This window comes from Hemiscyllium ocellatum, chromosome 3 (genome assembly GCF_020745735.1).
Source record: "Hemiscyllium ocellatum isolate sHemOce1 chromosome 3, sHemOce1.pat.X.cur, whole genome shotgun sequence".
NCBI classification, from domain to species: Eukaryota; Metazoa; Chordata; class Chondrichthyes; order Orectolobiformes; family Hemiscylliidae; genus Hemiscyllium; species Hemiscyllium ocellatum.
This window is the reverse complement of record NC_083403.1, coordinates 30111047-30127250: the sequence shown is the minus strand read 5'-3', so window position 1 is coordinate 30127250 and position 16204 is coordinate 30111047. Positions and strand designations below refer to the sequence as shown.

The 16204-nt window shown below is 41.1% G+C and overlaps 1 non-coding gene across 1 annotated transcript; it reads right to left on the bottom strand.

The window, feature by feature from the left end:
* Window positions 1–3537: 3537 nt before the first annotated feature.
* On the bottom strand, window positions 3538–3609 carry trnah-gug (transfer RNA histidin (anticodon GUG)). Its single transcript has one exon. It is a non-coding gene; the product is annotated as a tRNA-His (tRNA).
* Window positions 3610–16204: the final 12595 nt, after the last annotated feature.

Below are 16204 nucleotides of genomic sequence, written 5' to 3'. Positions count from 1 at the left end.
GCCATCACAACATAATCTCCCAATGTCTTTGGTGATGTTTTTGAAGAATATTAAGCTAGACTGTTCCCGGTATGACTGATCTCTTATTGCAGACTAGCAAGTCATCAATAGCTATACCAGAAATGGCATCTACCTGGCACAATGGAAATATGCCTGGGTTTGTCCTGTCCACTAGGAGAAAGTGAGGACTGCAGATGCTGGAGACCAGAGTTGAAAAATGTGGTACTGGAAAAACACAGCAGGCCAGGCAGCATCCGAGGAGCAGGAGAATCGACGTTTCGGGCATAAGCCTGTCCACAAAAAGCAAGGCAAATCCAACTTGACAGTCCTGTCCACGTCTTCTCCATCATCAGGAAAGTGTTGGATGGTGCCATTAACAATGCTGTCAAGTGGCACTTGCTTGAAGCTTATTCACTGACAATCAATTTGGGTTCTAACAGGACAGCTCAGCTGTTCACTCACAGTCACTGCGGTGGCACTGTAAAACCTGTGACCACACCTCCTCCCTCACCTCTATCCAAGGCCCTAAAGGAGCCTTCCACATCCATCAGAGTTTTATCTGCACATCCACTACAATATCATTTATTGTATCCGTTGCTCCCGATGCGGTCTCCTCTACATTGGGGAGATTGGGCGCCTCCTAGCAGAGCGCTTTAGGGAACATCTCCGGGACACCAGCACCAATCAACCACACTGCCTCATGGCCCAACATTTCAACTCCCCCTCCCACTCTGCCGAGGACATGGAGGTCCTGGGCCTCCTTCACCGCCGCTCCCTCACCACCAGACGCCTGGAGGAAGAATGCCTCATCTTCCGCCTCGGAACACTTCAACCCCAGGGCATCAATGTGGACCACCAGTTTCCTCATTTCTCCTTCCCCCACCTCATCCTAGTTTCAAACTTCCAGTTCAGCACTGTCCCCATAACTTGTCCGGACTTGTCCGACCTGCCGAGCTCCTTTTCCACCTATCCACTCCACCCTCTCCTCCCTGATCTATCACCTTCATCTCCTCCCCCACTCACCCATTGTACTCTATGCTACTCTCTCCCCACCCCCACCTCCTTCTAGCTTATCTCTCCATGCTTCCAGCTCACTGCCTTTATTCCTGATGAAGGGCTTTTGCCCGAAACGTCGATTTCGCTGCTCGTTGGATGGTGCCTGAACTGCTGTGCTCTTCTAGCACCACTGATCCAGAATCTGGTTTCCAGCATCTGCAGTCATTGTTTTTACCTCATTAATATGGCATCAGAGGCCCTAACAGAACTGGGGTGATGGGAATCAGATCAAAACTCTCAGCCAGTTGGAGTGCAAAGGGAGATGGTTGTGGTTGTTGGGAGCTGATCATCTCATGGAAACACAAATTCCACAAACAAATAAAAGGAAACTGTGGCTTTATATAGAAAAAAATTCTTTTCTGGACAATCAATTAGAACTTTTCTTTGGCAGGGCAGCTAAGAGGAAACCAGTGGACAATTTATATTTGGATTATCAAAATGACAATAGAAAAGGTGCCTCACATTCGAAGCATGGTTAAAAATATTAGCGAAAGCACGTAAATTGGAGGAGGAATAAACAGCTCATTTTTAAGTTGATAGATTGTTACTACTGAGCTGGTGAATGGACCCAGCCTTGAGCTGTTTTTACAATTAGTATACAGCTCAGATTGTGACTGCCTTGGCCACCAGTAAGTGCTGACATTTATACTCCACTGTAACCCCCTTTTATCTTTCCTCAGGTTCCCCTCCAAGCCACACACCTGCCTGACTTAGAAATGTATCACTGTTTCTTTTTACTGTGGCTGAGTCAAAGCCCAAACTGCCTCCCTAACAGCATGGCAGGTGTCCAACACCCCGGGAACAGCAGTGGTTCTCGAAAGTGGTTCACCACCACCATCTCCAGTTATGGATGGGCAATAACTGCTGGCCAGGATCTAGATTAGAGTGGTGCTGGAAAAGCACAGCAGGTCAGGCAGCATCCGAGGAGCAGCAAAGTCAACATTTCAGACAAAGGTTCCTGATTCCTGATGAAGGGCTTTTGCCCGAAACGTCGATTTTCCTGCTCTTTGGATGCTGTCTGACCTGCTTTGCTTTTCCAGCACCACTCTAATCCAGACTCTGATTTCCAGCATCTGCAGTCCTCACATTTGCCTAATAAATGCTGGCCAACCCAGTGATGTCTGTATGAATGAATTATACAGAAATCTAAATCTATCCATATACTATTTCCTTCCTATTCCTAATTTGCCTAGTTTTGCCTGAAATTATTTATAATTTACAATCTATATTAATGACCAAGATGGAGGAGCGGATTTTCTGTATCCTATTTGCTAATGATAAAAAGTTAGGAGGGACAGTAATGGTGAAGAGGTCTCAGAGTCAGGGATAGTTAAATGAGTGGACAAGAAGGTGGGGAGATGCACGGTACAAACTACAGAATCCAAAAAAAAAAGCAATGGCGAGAAGTTATTAAATGTCAGTTCAGAGGAATTTGTTATGATGTGGAGGTGCTGGTGTTGGACTGGAGTGGACAAAATCAGAAGTCACATGACACTGGCTTATAGTCCAACAGGTTCATTTGAAATCACAAGCTTTCAGAGTGCTGCTTTTTGTCAGGTGGACTTCACCTGATGAAGGGGAAGCACCCAGGCAGCTTAGAACATAGAAGGATACAGCGCAGTACAGGCCCTTCGGCCCTCGATGTTGCGCCGACCGAATCCTACCTAACCTATACTAGCCCAATAACTTCCAAATGCCTATCCAATGCCCGCTTAAATGACCATAAAGAAGGAGAGTTCACCACTGATACGGGCAGGGCATTCCATGAACTCACAACCCGCTGTGTGAAGAATCTACCCCTAACATCTGTCCTATACCTACCACCCCTTAATTTAAAGCTATGTCCCCTAGTAACACCTGACTCCATTAGCGGTAAAAGGTTCTTAGTATCTACCCTATCTCAACCCCTAATCATCTTATACACTTCTATCAGATCTCCCCTAAACCTTCTCTTCTCCAATGAGAACAGCCCCAAGTGCCTCAGCCTTTCCTCATAAGATTTTCCTACCATTCCAGGCAACATCCTGGTAAACCTCCTCTGCACTCGTTCTAAAGCTTCCACATCCTTCCTATAGTATGGCGACCAAAACTGCACACAATACTCCAGATGAGGCCTCACCAGAGTCTTGTACAACTGCAACATGACCTCAGGACTCCGGAACTCAATTCCTCTGCCAATAAAGCCCAGTACACCATATGCCTTCCTCACAGCACTATTTACGTGGTTGGCAACTTTCAGAGATCTGTGTACATGGACACCAAGATCCCTCTGCTCATCCACACTACCAAGTAGCCTACCATTAGCCCAGTAATCCATCATCTTGTTATTTCTACCAAAGTGAACGACTTCGCACTTAGCTACATTGAATTCCATTTGCCACATTTCCGCCCAGCTCTGCAACTTATCTATATTAAAATTACCTTACCCAAACAACTGATTCCTTTGTGTTTCCCAAGAGCTGCAGCAGATAGAGGAATTACTACCGTGACTCGGATTCGAACCGAGGTTGCTGCGGCCACAACGCAGAGTACTAACCACTATACGATCACGGCATCCCACAGATGAGAGCGCTAATGATTTCAAATAAACCTGACAGAAGAAATTGGGCAATTTCATACACAAAATGATTTTGTACATGAAACGTGCAGGCATGACAAACAATTGAAAAAGTGAATTGATGTAACTTGTTGCAATTATGCGGCATTATGGTGAGATCACACCCAAAAAGCTGCATAGTTTTCAATATCACTGGTGTTCATATCTAAGGAAGGGTCCACTTAATTTAGCGGGAATCCAACAAAAATTTAATTGTTTGATTCTTGGTACCAGATTGTTGTCACTTGTGGAGAAATTGAGCAGAATGTGCTCTCTGGAGTTTAGAAGAATGTAATGAAGAATGATGTCATTGAAACAAATAAGATCTCGACACGGCTTAACAGAATAGATGCTGAGAACTAAAACAGCATTGCCTCACAATAAGGGAGTGGCCATTTAGGATTGAGATGAGAAATTTCTAAACTCTGACGGTTGTGAATCTTTGGAATTCTCTACTCAACGTGAGAGTTCAGTCACTGAGTATACTCAAATCTGAAGTGGATAGATTCTGACATTCAACAGGAATAAAGGGACAAGATGATCAGGTGAAAACATGTTGAGGTCAAAATTAGGCACAATCTTATCAAATGGCAAAATTGGCTCAAGGGAATCATGGCTCACCCTGTTCCTCGTATATCTTTTACCTCAATCATGTCCTCTGACTCCACAGTGCGATCCCCTTTTTGGTCCATTATCAGCCCCATCCTTCCATCAACTACACTTGTTTGATTTATGTGTTTTTACATTAATCACCAACTATAAGAAATTAAGCCAGGCATAGGTCATATTGCACCTTGAATCAACTTTTATTTTCATTTATCAGTTATCATTGAATCATTAATCATTGAGTCTGCCCCAACAAAACTAATTTAACTCGACATTAGTTCCACTTTCCAGCATTTGGCCCATTGTATTGAATGTTATCAAATGTTCATCTGAGTATTTCTTAATGGTTAAGAGGTTTCCCACCTGAACTACCCTGCCCAGGCAGTGCATTGCTGATTTCTACCAACCACTGGGTGAAAATTATTTTTCTCAAATCCCCTCTAAACCTTCTGCATTTGCTTTAAAATTTTGCTCCCCGACCAACATTGACCCTTGAACTGAGGGGAATAGCTGCTTTCTATCAACCCTGAACATGCCCCTTATAACCTCAGAGGTTAAGGCGGCTATTTCTATCATGCTCCCTCTCTGCTCTAAAGAAAAACAACCTGGGCTTATCCAACCTCTATTCAGAACTAAACTGCTCCATGTGAGGCAACATTCTGGTAAATCTCCTCTGCATCCTTGCCAGTGCAATCACATCCTTCCCATAGTATGGGGGCCAGAATTGCACACGGTACTCCAGCTGTGGCTGAACCAAAGTTCTGTACAGCTCCAACAAACCTTCCTTTTCTCATAATCTGTGTCATGGCTGATAAACATAAGTGTTCCATTTGCCTTAACTACCTTATTATCTTGTCCTACCACCTTTAGGAATCTGTGGTCAAGGATCCCAAGATCCTTCTGTACTTTTGAGCTTCCTAGAGCCCTGTTATTTTTGAGTACTTCATTGTCTTTGTAATTTCTGTCATCAGCTTTGTTGTCTTCTGTTTTATGAACTGCATGTTATTTCCCATCAGACTCCTTTTTCAATTCTATTTTGAATGTCCATATTTTTACAAATCATCGCTTGGGAGTACAAAACTTGGTTATTACTGAAAAAAGACACATTTTGTTGCATCCAAGAATAATGATTCAATACGGAAAACTAACATTTATATTGAAGAGTTGCGTGGGAGGAGAATGTTGATTGGTTGGCAAGTGGAAATTGATTAGTCCCTGGTTACCATGGAGAATGCACCAGTTAATGATGATTGACAGATACACCAATCAGATTATTTAGCGCAGTACTTCAGGCAAATGGATGAAAGGCCTTAAGACACTTGTTCCTGAAAAATGCCCAGAATGCCTCAGATCAGCATGTTTGGTAATGTATCTCAAATGATTGAGTAACAGATTAAGTTTGCTGTTTCACCTTGTGGTTGAAACACGCTCGGTGTTTGCCACAAACAAGATGCTGCTGCCAAGTTAATAAGGTGCTCTTCCAATTAAACATGTAACGTGCTGGTATGGTGTCGGATATGTAATCCATATCTCCTAAAGGCTGATGGATTGTTGCAAACCGTGTACTGTATACCTTTTGCACTTCACAACAAACAAGACCTAGCCAGCTGCACTTGCAAACCCACAGCATAAATGTAAATATTGTTTTTCTCCTTGAATTGGTCTTCTTGTGCATTGTCCTGATGAGTAAAAGCTTAAACAGAATGAGTTTTTTAAACAGCAATATTATTGTCCATATTTTTAGTCATTCAAGGGGCTCCTTCTTGGATTCTGTCCCCACTCCCTTGTAAGAATGTGTGTAATCCAAAGGAATAGAAGGTTGATTAGGCCATAGCTGGAGTACTGGGTGCAGTTCTGGTCACCATTTATCAGAAAGATACGATAGCACAGGGGCACAGGAGATTTACCAGGATGCTGCCTACACTGGAGTGTCTAAGCTATGGGGAAAAGCCGAGATTATCCTTTTTTTGGAGTTGCAAATATTAAAAAGGGACTTGACAGAGAACTATACGATTACGAGGAGCACAGTCAGGGTGGATGGGAAGGCATTTTTTCCATTAGTAGAACGGTCAATAACCAGGGGACATAGTTTGAAGGAAAGGGGTAGAGACTAAGAGGAGAGATGAGCTGAAATTCATTATACCAGAAGATTGGAGGAGTCTAGAACTCACTGCCTAAAAGGGTGGTTGAGTCAGAAACCCTCATAACATTTAAGCAGTATTTAGATACTCAATTGCATTGCCATTGTCTCCAGGGCTACAGGTCAAAAACTGGGAAAAGAGGTTTGTATGGCCAGATTGCTGTTGACTGGGGCTGATACAATGGGCTGAATGGCCTCCTTCTGTTCTGTAAATATCTGTGAGTTTTTGAGTCTATGAGAGCTTTGGTTTTCAAATTGCACTTTACCAGATCTTAATTATTCTGAGCTCATCATGTTTTGGTCCATTTGACATCAGGATTCTGTTTGTTAATTCCTTTGAGTGTTAACTTCATCTCTGTAAACCAATGTAATATTTTGCAGAGATGTTACAATCATTCAAATGCTGGAACAGGGAATTGGCCCCCACCCACCTCAGAGCTATGTCAATATTTACATGCAGTACTTGGAAAAGTTTGAGCTGCAGTGCACTGGTGCGACATTTGCAGTTCATACACGAACCATCCTCAGGACATATCTGAAATTGACATTTATTAATGAAAAGTTGCCAAACACTGAACAGACTTGTATTGTGGCCACGAGACACATAATTGAAAATTGGGTCAAGCCTGGTCAAACTAATTTAATTCAAGTCTTTCACAGTTGGCACAGCTGCTGTTCTTGACCCCAATTAAAGTGCTGTAATTTAATGCATTGTTTCTTGCCTTATCAAAATAAAAGTCACATGGTGGCAAAAGAATGCTTATAATTTCTGGAATCTTGGTCCAGATTTACAGAAACGCACATTTCATATTGTGAGATGTTCAAAGCTCCAAACTATAGTTAATTATTCCTGCATCAATGAGTCAGGATTTGAGAAAGATTGTAATTGATTAATTAAGCCAGTTTCAACACCGCAGCAGCATCACACCAAACATATTGAGCCAGAATTTGCTGGGACTAACATAAGATATAAGTGGAGGCTCCATTGCTTTTTGTCATTTATATAAATGATTTGGATGTGAATACAGGGGGAACGGTTAGTAAGATTGCAGAGTGGTGGTGTAGTGGACAGTGAAGAATGTTACCTCAGAATATAACAGGACATTGATAAAATGGGTCCATGAGTGGCAGATAGAGGTTAATTTAGATCAATGTGAGGTGCTGAATTTTGGTAAAGCAAATCAGGGCAGGACTTATACACTTAATGGCAGGATTCTGGGGAGTGTTGCCAAACAGAGGCCTTGGGATGCAAGTTCATTGCTCTTCAAAGGTAGAGTTGCAAGTAGACAGGTAGTGAAGGAAGTGTTTGGTACACTTGACTTTATTGGTCAGTGCATTGAGTATAGGAGTTGGGAGGTCATGTTGCGACTGTACAGGACATTGGATAGGCCATTTTTGGAATACTGCTTTCATTTGTGGACTCCCTGCTATAGGAAAGATGTTAACCTTGAAAAGATGCAGATGCAAATTAAAAATACTATAAAAAAATTAAAATACTATACATGAATGCACAAAGCATTAGAAATAAGATGGATGATCTTTCGGAAATTGGCAGATACGATATTGTGGGGATAACAGATGTGGCTTCAAGTGGACAGGGCCTGGGAAATGAATATTCAAGGCTACATGTGCTATCGTAAGGACAGACTGACGGGCAGAGGGGTGGGGTGGCCATGTTGGTAAGAGATGATATTCAGTCCCTTGCGCGGGGGGATCTAGAATGTTGAGTCAGAGTGGATAGAGCTGAGAAATTCTAAGGGTAAAGTAACCCTCTTGGGAGTTATCTACAGGCCCCCAAACAGTAGTATGGATGTCGGATGTAAGTTGAATCAGGAGCTGAAATTGGCCTGTTGCAAAGATGTTACTACAGTTGTTATGGGGGATTTCAACATGCAGGTAGACGGGGAGAATCAGGATGGTATTGGAGAAAGAGACTTTGTGGAGTGCCTCCAAGATGGATTCTTAGAACAGCTGGTGCTGGAGCCGACCAGGGAGAAGGCAATTCTGGATCTGGTATTGTGCAACGAAACAGAATTGATCAGGGACCTCGAAGTGAAGGAGCCATTGGGAAGTAGTGACCATAATACAATAAGCTTCAATCTGCAATTTGAGAGGGAGAGGTTACAATTGGAAGTGACAATATTTCTGTTGAATAAAGGCAACTATGGAGCTATGAGAGAGGAGCTGGCCAAAGTTCAATGGTGCAAAACTTTAGCAGGGATGACAGTGGAGGAACAATGGCGGATATTTCTGTGTATAATGCAGAAGATGCAGGATCAGTTCATTCCAAAAAGGAAGAAAGATCCTAGGAGGAGGCATGGATGGCCGCGGCTGACGAGGGAAGTTAAGAAACATATGAAGTTAAAAGAGAAAAAGTATAACATAGCAAAGATAAGTGGGAAAACGGAGGACTGGGAAGCTTTTAAAGAACAACAGAGGATTACTAAGAAAGAAATATGCAGAGAAAAAATGAGGTACTAAGATAAACTGGCCAAAAATATAAAGGAGGATAGTAAAAGATTTTTTAGATATGTGAAAGGCAAACAAAAAGGTTAAAACTAAAATTGGGCCCTTGAAGACAGAAACAGGGCAATATATTATGGGGAACAAAGAAATGGCAGAAGAATTGAATTGGTATTTCAGATCTGTGTTCACTGGGGAAGACACAAGCAATCTGCCAGAGGTTACAGTGGCTGAAGGGCCTGAACTTAAGGGAATTTATATTTGCCAGGAATTGGTGTTGGACAGACTGATAGGTCTGAAGGTTGATAAGTCCCCGTGGCCTGATGGTCTACATCAGGAATGGATTCGATGGGCCGAATGGCCTTACTTCCACTCCTATGTCTTATCCCAGGGTACTGAAGGAGGTGGCTCGAGAAATCGTGGATGCGTTGGTGATTATTTTCCAGAGTTCGATAGATTCAGGATTAGTTCCTGCAGATTGGAGGGTGGCTAATGTTGTACCACTTTTTAAGAAAGGTGGGATAGAGAAAGCAGGAAATTATAGACCAGTTAGTCTGACCTCAGTGATGGGAAAGATGCTGGAGTCTATTATAAAGGATGAAATTACGACACATCTGGATAGTAGTATCAGGATAGGTCAGAGTCAGCGTGGATTTATGAAGGGGAAATCATGCTTGACTAATCTTCTGGAATTTTTTGAGGATGTAACTGAAGATGGATGAGGGAGATCCAGTAGATGTAGTGTACCTGGACTTTCAGAAAGCTTTTAATAAAGTCCCACATAGGAGGTTAGTGAGCAAAATTAGGGCGCATGGTATTGGGGGCAAAGTACTAACTTGGATTGAAAGTTGATTGGTTGATAGGAAACAAAGAGTAGTGATAAACAGCTCCATTTCGGAATGGCAGGCAGTGACCAGTGGGGTACCGCAGGGATCAGTGCTGGGACCACAGCTTTTTATAATATATGTTAATGATATAGAAGATGGTATTAGTAATAACATTAGCAAATTTGCTGATGATACTAAGCTGGGTGGCAGGGTGAAATGTGAGGAGGATGTTAGGAGATTACAGGGTGACCTGGACAGGTTAGGTGAGTGGTCAGATGCATGGCAGATGCAGTTTGATGTGGATAAATGTATGGTTATCCACTTTGGTGGCAAGAACAGGAAGGCAGATTACTACCTAAATAGAATCAATTTAGGTAAAGGGGCAGTACAGAGCGATCTGGGTGTTCTTGTACATCAGTCAATGAAGGTAAGCATGCAGGTACAGCAGATAGTGAAGAAGGCTAATAGCATGCTGGCCTTCATAACAAGAGGGATTGAGTATAGAAGCAAAGAGGTTCTTCTGCAGCTATACAGGGCCCTGGTGAGAACGCACCTTGAATATTGTGTGCAGTTCTGGTCTCCAAATTTGAGGAAAGACATTCTGGCTATTGAGGGAGTGCAGCGTAGGTTCACGAGGTCAATTCCTGGAATGGCGGGACTACCTTATGCTGAAAGACTGGAGTGACTGAGCTTGTATGGAGATAAGGCAGGAACAGAATACTGATTAAGGATGATCAGCCATGATCATATTGAATGGTGGTGCAGGTTTGAAGGGCAGAATGGCCTACTCCTGCACCTATTGTCTATTTACAAGGATGTTGCTGGGTTTGGAGGGTTTGAGCTATAGTGAGAGGCTGAATAGGCTGGGGTTATTTTACCTGGAGTGTTGGAGGCTGAATAGGCAGGGTTTAGAGGGATATGGGCTAAATATTGGCAAATAGGATTAGATTAATTTAGGATATCTTGTCAGCATTGGACCAAAGGGCCTGTTTCTACACTGTACAACTCTCTGACTCTATGACTATGATTCTAACTGGACTTGGAGAAGCTTCTTGCAGATAAAATTGTGTCAGAGTAGTGGGACAAAGTTAAAAATCACACAACACCAGATTATAGTCCAACAGGTTTAAATTGGAAGTACTAAGTTTTCAGAGAGCTACTCTTTCATCAGGTAGCTGTGGGGCAGGATCATAAGACACAGAATTTATAGCAAAAGATCTAAGAGAAAACATCCTTTCCACATCTACATTGACAAAATTCCTCAGGATTTTATATATTGCAATCAAGCCACCCTTACTCCTTCAGACTCCAACAAATACAAGCCTACTTTGACTAATGTTTCCTCATAATACAATCCCTCTATTCCAGGTTCTTATTCAAGTAAACCTTCTCTGAAATGTGATGTCCACCTTTACCTAAGGTAATGGTAAAGTTGCCATTGTCCCAGCAATGTCTCATTAGAGAGAGAGAGCTGACTGCTGGTAGTTTAAATTGTCACCATGCCTCAGGACCTTCACAGTAACCTCATATGATATGGGAATTGTACTGGGGCTGTTGTTACTCTGTATTGCAAACCAGCCATCCAACCAACTGAATTAACCAATCAATACTGTGCACAATGTCGAATTTCCTATTCCTTGGATGCTGCCTAACCTGCTGTGCTTTAACCAGCAACACATTTTCAGCTGTGATCTCCAGCATCTGCAGACCTCATTTTTTACCACAATAATCCAATGCCCTACATAATTGATATGTAACTTCTCTACTTCTGTATACATTTGCTGTTGTGATAAATAATAACTTACAATGAGCTTTCCCAATGACTTGCTGGACCTGCATACTGTCCTTTTATGATTGATGCATGAGGCGACCCAGATTCCTCTGCATGTTAAAGCTCTGTAACCGCTCATCAGTTAGGTGATGTTTCTTTTTTATTCTTTCTGTCAAAATGGACTATTTCATATTTTCCTATAATATAATCCATTTGTCACATATTTGCCCGTTCATGTAATAGGTATCTTATTCTTTTTATGTCCTCTTCACAACTTACCTTCCTATCTATTTTTGTATCATTAGTAAAACAGGTAACCATACCTTCTGACTCTACATCCAAGTCATTTATATAAATTGCAAACACTCGAGGTCACTGCACTGACCCCTGTGGCAGACCACATCTTGTCAATCTGAAAAAGCCGTCTCTCAGCAGAGTGTTAGCTAGCCAATCAGCATGCCAATATGCTGTCCCCTAACAGTGTGGCCTTTTATTTTCTATAATAACCTTTGATATGGAATTTTATCATATGGCTTCTGGGAATTGAAGTACAGTTCATTCACTGGTTCTCCTTTATGAACAGCATGATGTGTAACCCCTTTGAAAAACTCCAATAGATTGGTCAAACACAATTACCCTTTAACAAAACTAGGTTGAGTCTGCCTGAATGTCTTCACTTTATCCTAGTACTCTGCTCTAACTTAGAGTCAAATAAGAACTTTTTGTCTTTTGTCAAATGGTAAACGAGGTAGTCTCCTGCTTTCTGTCTCCCATCTTTATTAAATAGAGTAATTACATTTACAGTCTTTCAATCTCATGGAACCATCCCCAAATCAGAGGAGTTTTGGAAAATTAAAAGAAATGTAACAATTATCCCGCTAACCACTTCTTTTAAGATCCTGAGACAAAGTCCATTAGAACTCAAGCATTTGTCAGCCTATGGCTCCAAACATTTATTCAGAACAACTTCTCTGGTGATTGTGAGTTTTCTGAGACTTACCCCACCCGCTCCCTTCCATATTTTGATTTACCGCCTTTTGTGTGTCAATCACTACAAACTACCTTTAATTAGGCGACTTATTAAGAAATCTCACAATCAAATACTGAAACAATGATTGAAACCTTATTGCACATAGCAACCAAAGTAAGATCCCTCAAGTAAGCAAATTAAGCCTCACAACTCAGTTTTGTTATTATCCAATTAATGGTGGAATTTAGCTACAATGCTGACCAACAGTATCTGAAATGTCCCGGGTTTGATCCTTGTGCAGTGTTGTTCTTCGAAGTTCTGCTAAAGGAGAGTTATGAACCTGATTCTTATAAAATTTTCTTTCTTTTCAGTTTGTGGTGTGACATAATTGATGATTCAATAGATTCTTTCATCCCAAACATTGGTTACACTTCTGGAGACCTCAAGTCTGCAGCTTGCCTTCTGATCAGAAATAGGTCCCTTGTTCCTTTATGTATTTGGAATTGTCTGTCCATTTAAAATATAGCTTTTCCTGCAATTATCCCCTTTACATCAGAACATTCTTTCTGCAGGCAGATTTAATGGCCCATCTGTCATGTGGTAATAGGTTATCCAAGCAGTGTTAGCTTCTCCCTCTCAGGAAACAGTTTCTTTGTGCTGTGCCTTTGAAGAGATGGTTAATTCATGTATTTCCTCTAATGGCTTTCTAACAGTTTCTCCTTGTCCCTTTCATCTCAAGGAACAGTTTACTTCAGATGGAACTTTGTTGATTCTTTCAATTTATGAAGTTATTAAAGTTGCGAAGTCTATAGTATCAGACCCTGCTTCTTGGATGTTGCTTTTATCCTCTAAGGTGAAGATCAATACACATACCTGTTCAATTCATCTGCCACTTCCTTATTTTCTATTATTAATTCTACAGTCTCACTTTCGAAAGGCCATTCATATTGTTAACTCATTTTTCTTTAAATATTTAGAAAAGCTTTTAACGTTTTTTTATTTTTCTGCCTAGTTTTCTCTTATGTTCTAATCTTTCCATGATTATTAATTTGTGTGGTCGTTCTTTATATGGAGTATTATATATGGAGTAATTTTCTGACCTGTCACATGGCTTTGTACAAATATAGTACAGGTTTTAACTTTTAGTGCAATACTACCTTTAACATATCTCACTAATCGCCGTAGGTCTAACACTTGGAATTTGTCTTACTCATTGGAACGTATCCATTCTGTGTATTCTGAAATATTACTTTCAATGTCTACTCTTGCAGCTCTTTGACCCATTCTAATTTTCCAGTTCATTTTAGCCAGCTCTGCTTTCACACCCAGGATATAAATTTAAAAATATAGTCTCAGACTCACTCTTCTTTCCTTCAAATGGATATAAAATTCAGCCATATTATTGCTTCTGCTACCTCAGGCACCTTCACTGTGAGATCATTAATTAGCCCAATCATATTACACAATTACCAAGTCTAGTAACAGTCTGCTCTCTGATTAGCCCAGAACAGGCTGTTCCAGGAAATTATCTTAAAAACATTCTATGAACTCCTCATCTAGGTTACCCTTGTCTACTTGATTTTTTTCAGTCTATTTGTAGTTTAAAGTCTCTTATGATTATTGTGTGGCTTTCTGACAACCTGTCAGTAAGTCTTCCTTTATGTCCCACAGTTCTTTGTGGTTACTATTAAAGAACCTGTACATCACTCACACAAGCGACTGCTTGTCATTTCTATTTATCATGTCTACCCAAACTGTTGATTTCTTGAACTTAGGTTATCTTTCTTTACTGTGCTAACACCATCAGTAACTAACAGAGATATCCTTCCACCATTTTAGAGTCATAGACTCCCCTACCATAGGGTAAAGATCTTCGCTATTCACCCTATCCATGCCCCTCATGATTTTATTAACCTCTAAGGTTGCCCCTCAGCCTCCTACACTCCAAGAAGAACGTCCCAGCGTATCCAGCTCTCCTAATAACTCAAACCTTCCAATTTCGGTAACATCCTAATAAATCCTTTTTGTATCCTTTCCAGTTTAATCACATCCTTCCTTTATTAGGGCAACCTGAATTGTGCAGAGTACTCCAAATGTGGCCTCCCAACTCCTGTACTCAATGCTCTGGTGGATGAAGGCAAGTATCCCACAAACCACATTCCACTTCGCTCACACCAGTTTTTCAGTCATGCATTTGACCTCTAATCTGATATTCCCTGTGCCAATTTGCACATGGTTCAAATAATAATGCAAACCTTATGTCCTTTCAGATTCTGTTCTTGACACTTTGCCTCTCATACTTACTATTCATAACCTCCTCCATGTCCTATAGGTCACTGACACTGCAAGGACCCTTACACCTCCCACTGCTAGTTCTTCTCCAGCCTTGAGCAAATATTCCAAATCGTGTTGCCGCTGCAGACTTAAAAGAGTCCAGGTAACTTTTACTCTTCACCAAAGTGCTATAGTGTCCATTGTTGAACCTCCAAACTTGCTACACATGTTTGCTCTGCACCAAACTGGCAACCAGGAATCCCCACATAATGCAACTACATCACCTGTCTTGCTATCTTTAATGTCTTCTACGGAGTTTCTTAATTATTTTACTCAATTTTGTGTTTTATTATGTTTTTGTATGCTTCATTGACCTTCCATGAGGTGCTATCCAATGTGGAACCTAAGGAATAGACTATATCTTAGTCACTTGCTAGATATTTGTCAAATAACCAGGTTCTCTTACAGCAGAGTAAGAACCAATTCTTGAGGCTAAAAAGATTGAGGAAAAGCAAAAATAACAAAACACCTTTTTCCCTTCCTCCTGTGAACTCCCTAAATCACTTAACTTCAGCGATCAATCTAAATTACACACTGTGCAACTTAGTATTAAGTTGATTAGTTTAGTATGCTAAGAGAAAATACCAATTTGACATACTTAATGAGGATCTAGATTCAACTGTCTTTTCATTTAAACTGCTCTTTCACTGGAAGCATTGTTAATACCCTGCTTAAGGGATTGGAAACTACACAATTTAATGTGTAGATTTCAGTTTAATGCCATTATAAACTAAATTAGATTCTGTAGTGATTGGAACCAGGTTGACCTTGTTGACTACAAGGTCATTGATTGCATTTGTTAACCTGGATCAGTCAGGAAAGCCCTAACCAATATAACTGGGATCTCAGAATCTCCTCAGTTTGGGCAACTGACTCTGAGTTGGCTAGCTACAGCCAGTGTACTGTGCACTCGTAAACAGAGGGTCAAGAGTGTGGTGCTGGAAAAGCAAAGCAGCTCAGGCAGCAGCCAAGGAACAGGAGAATCAATGTTTTGGGTATAAGCCTGATGAATGGCTTATGCTTGAAACGTCGATTTTCTTGCTCCTCGGATGCTGTCTGACCTGCTGTGCTTTTCCAGCAACACACACTCAACTCTGATCTCCAGCATCTGCAGTCCTCACTTTCTACTATTAAATAAAGATTGACTTAGTAACAGGGTACTGGACTCTGTGCAGTTATTTCAGATTCATATAAAACAAAAATTAAGGCTTTATTACTCAACAACCGCATGTACTCAATCCTCGGAGTAATGAGCTCATTTTATTAGTGTGTAAATGGTCCAGCAAGTTGTTCAGTGAAAGAGGTAATCCAGGCACAAATCCTGGGAGAATTTGGCCTTATGCTAATCACAACTCACTCTTCACTTCCCTGGGAGTTCCAAAACATTCTTGCATTCATGCATTAATTAATAATTAAACTCAAAGCAGAAATTTAGGGCTGC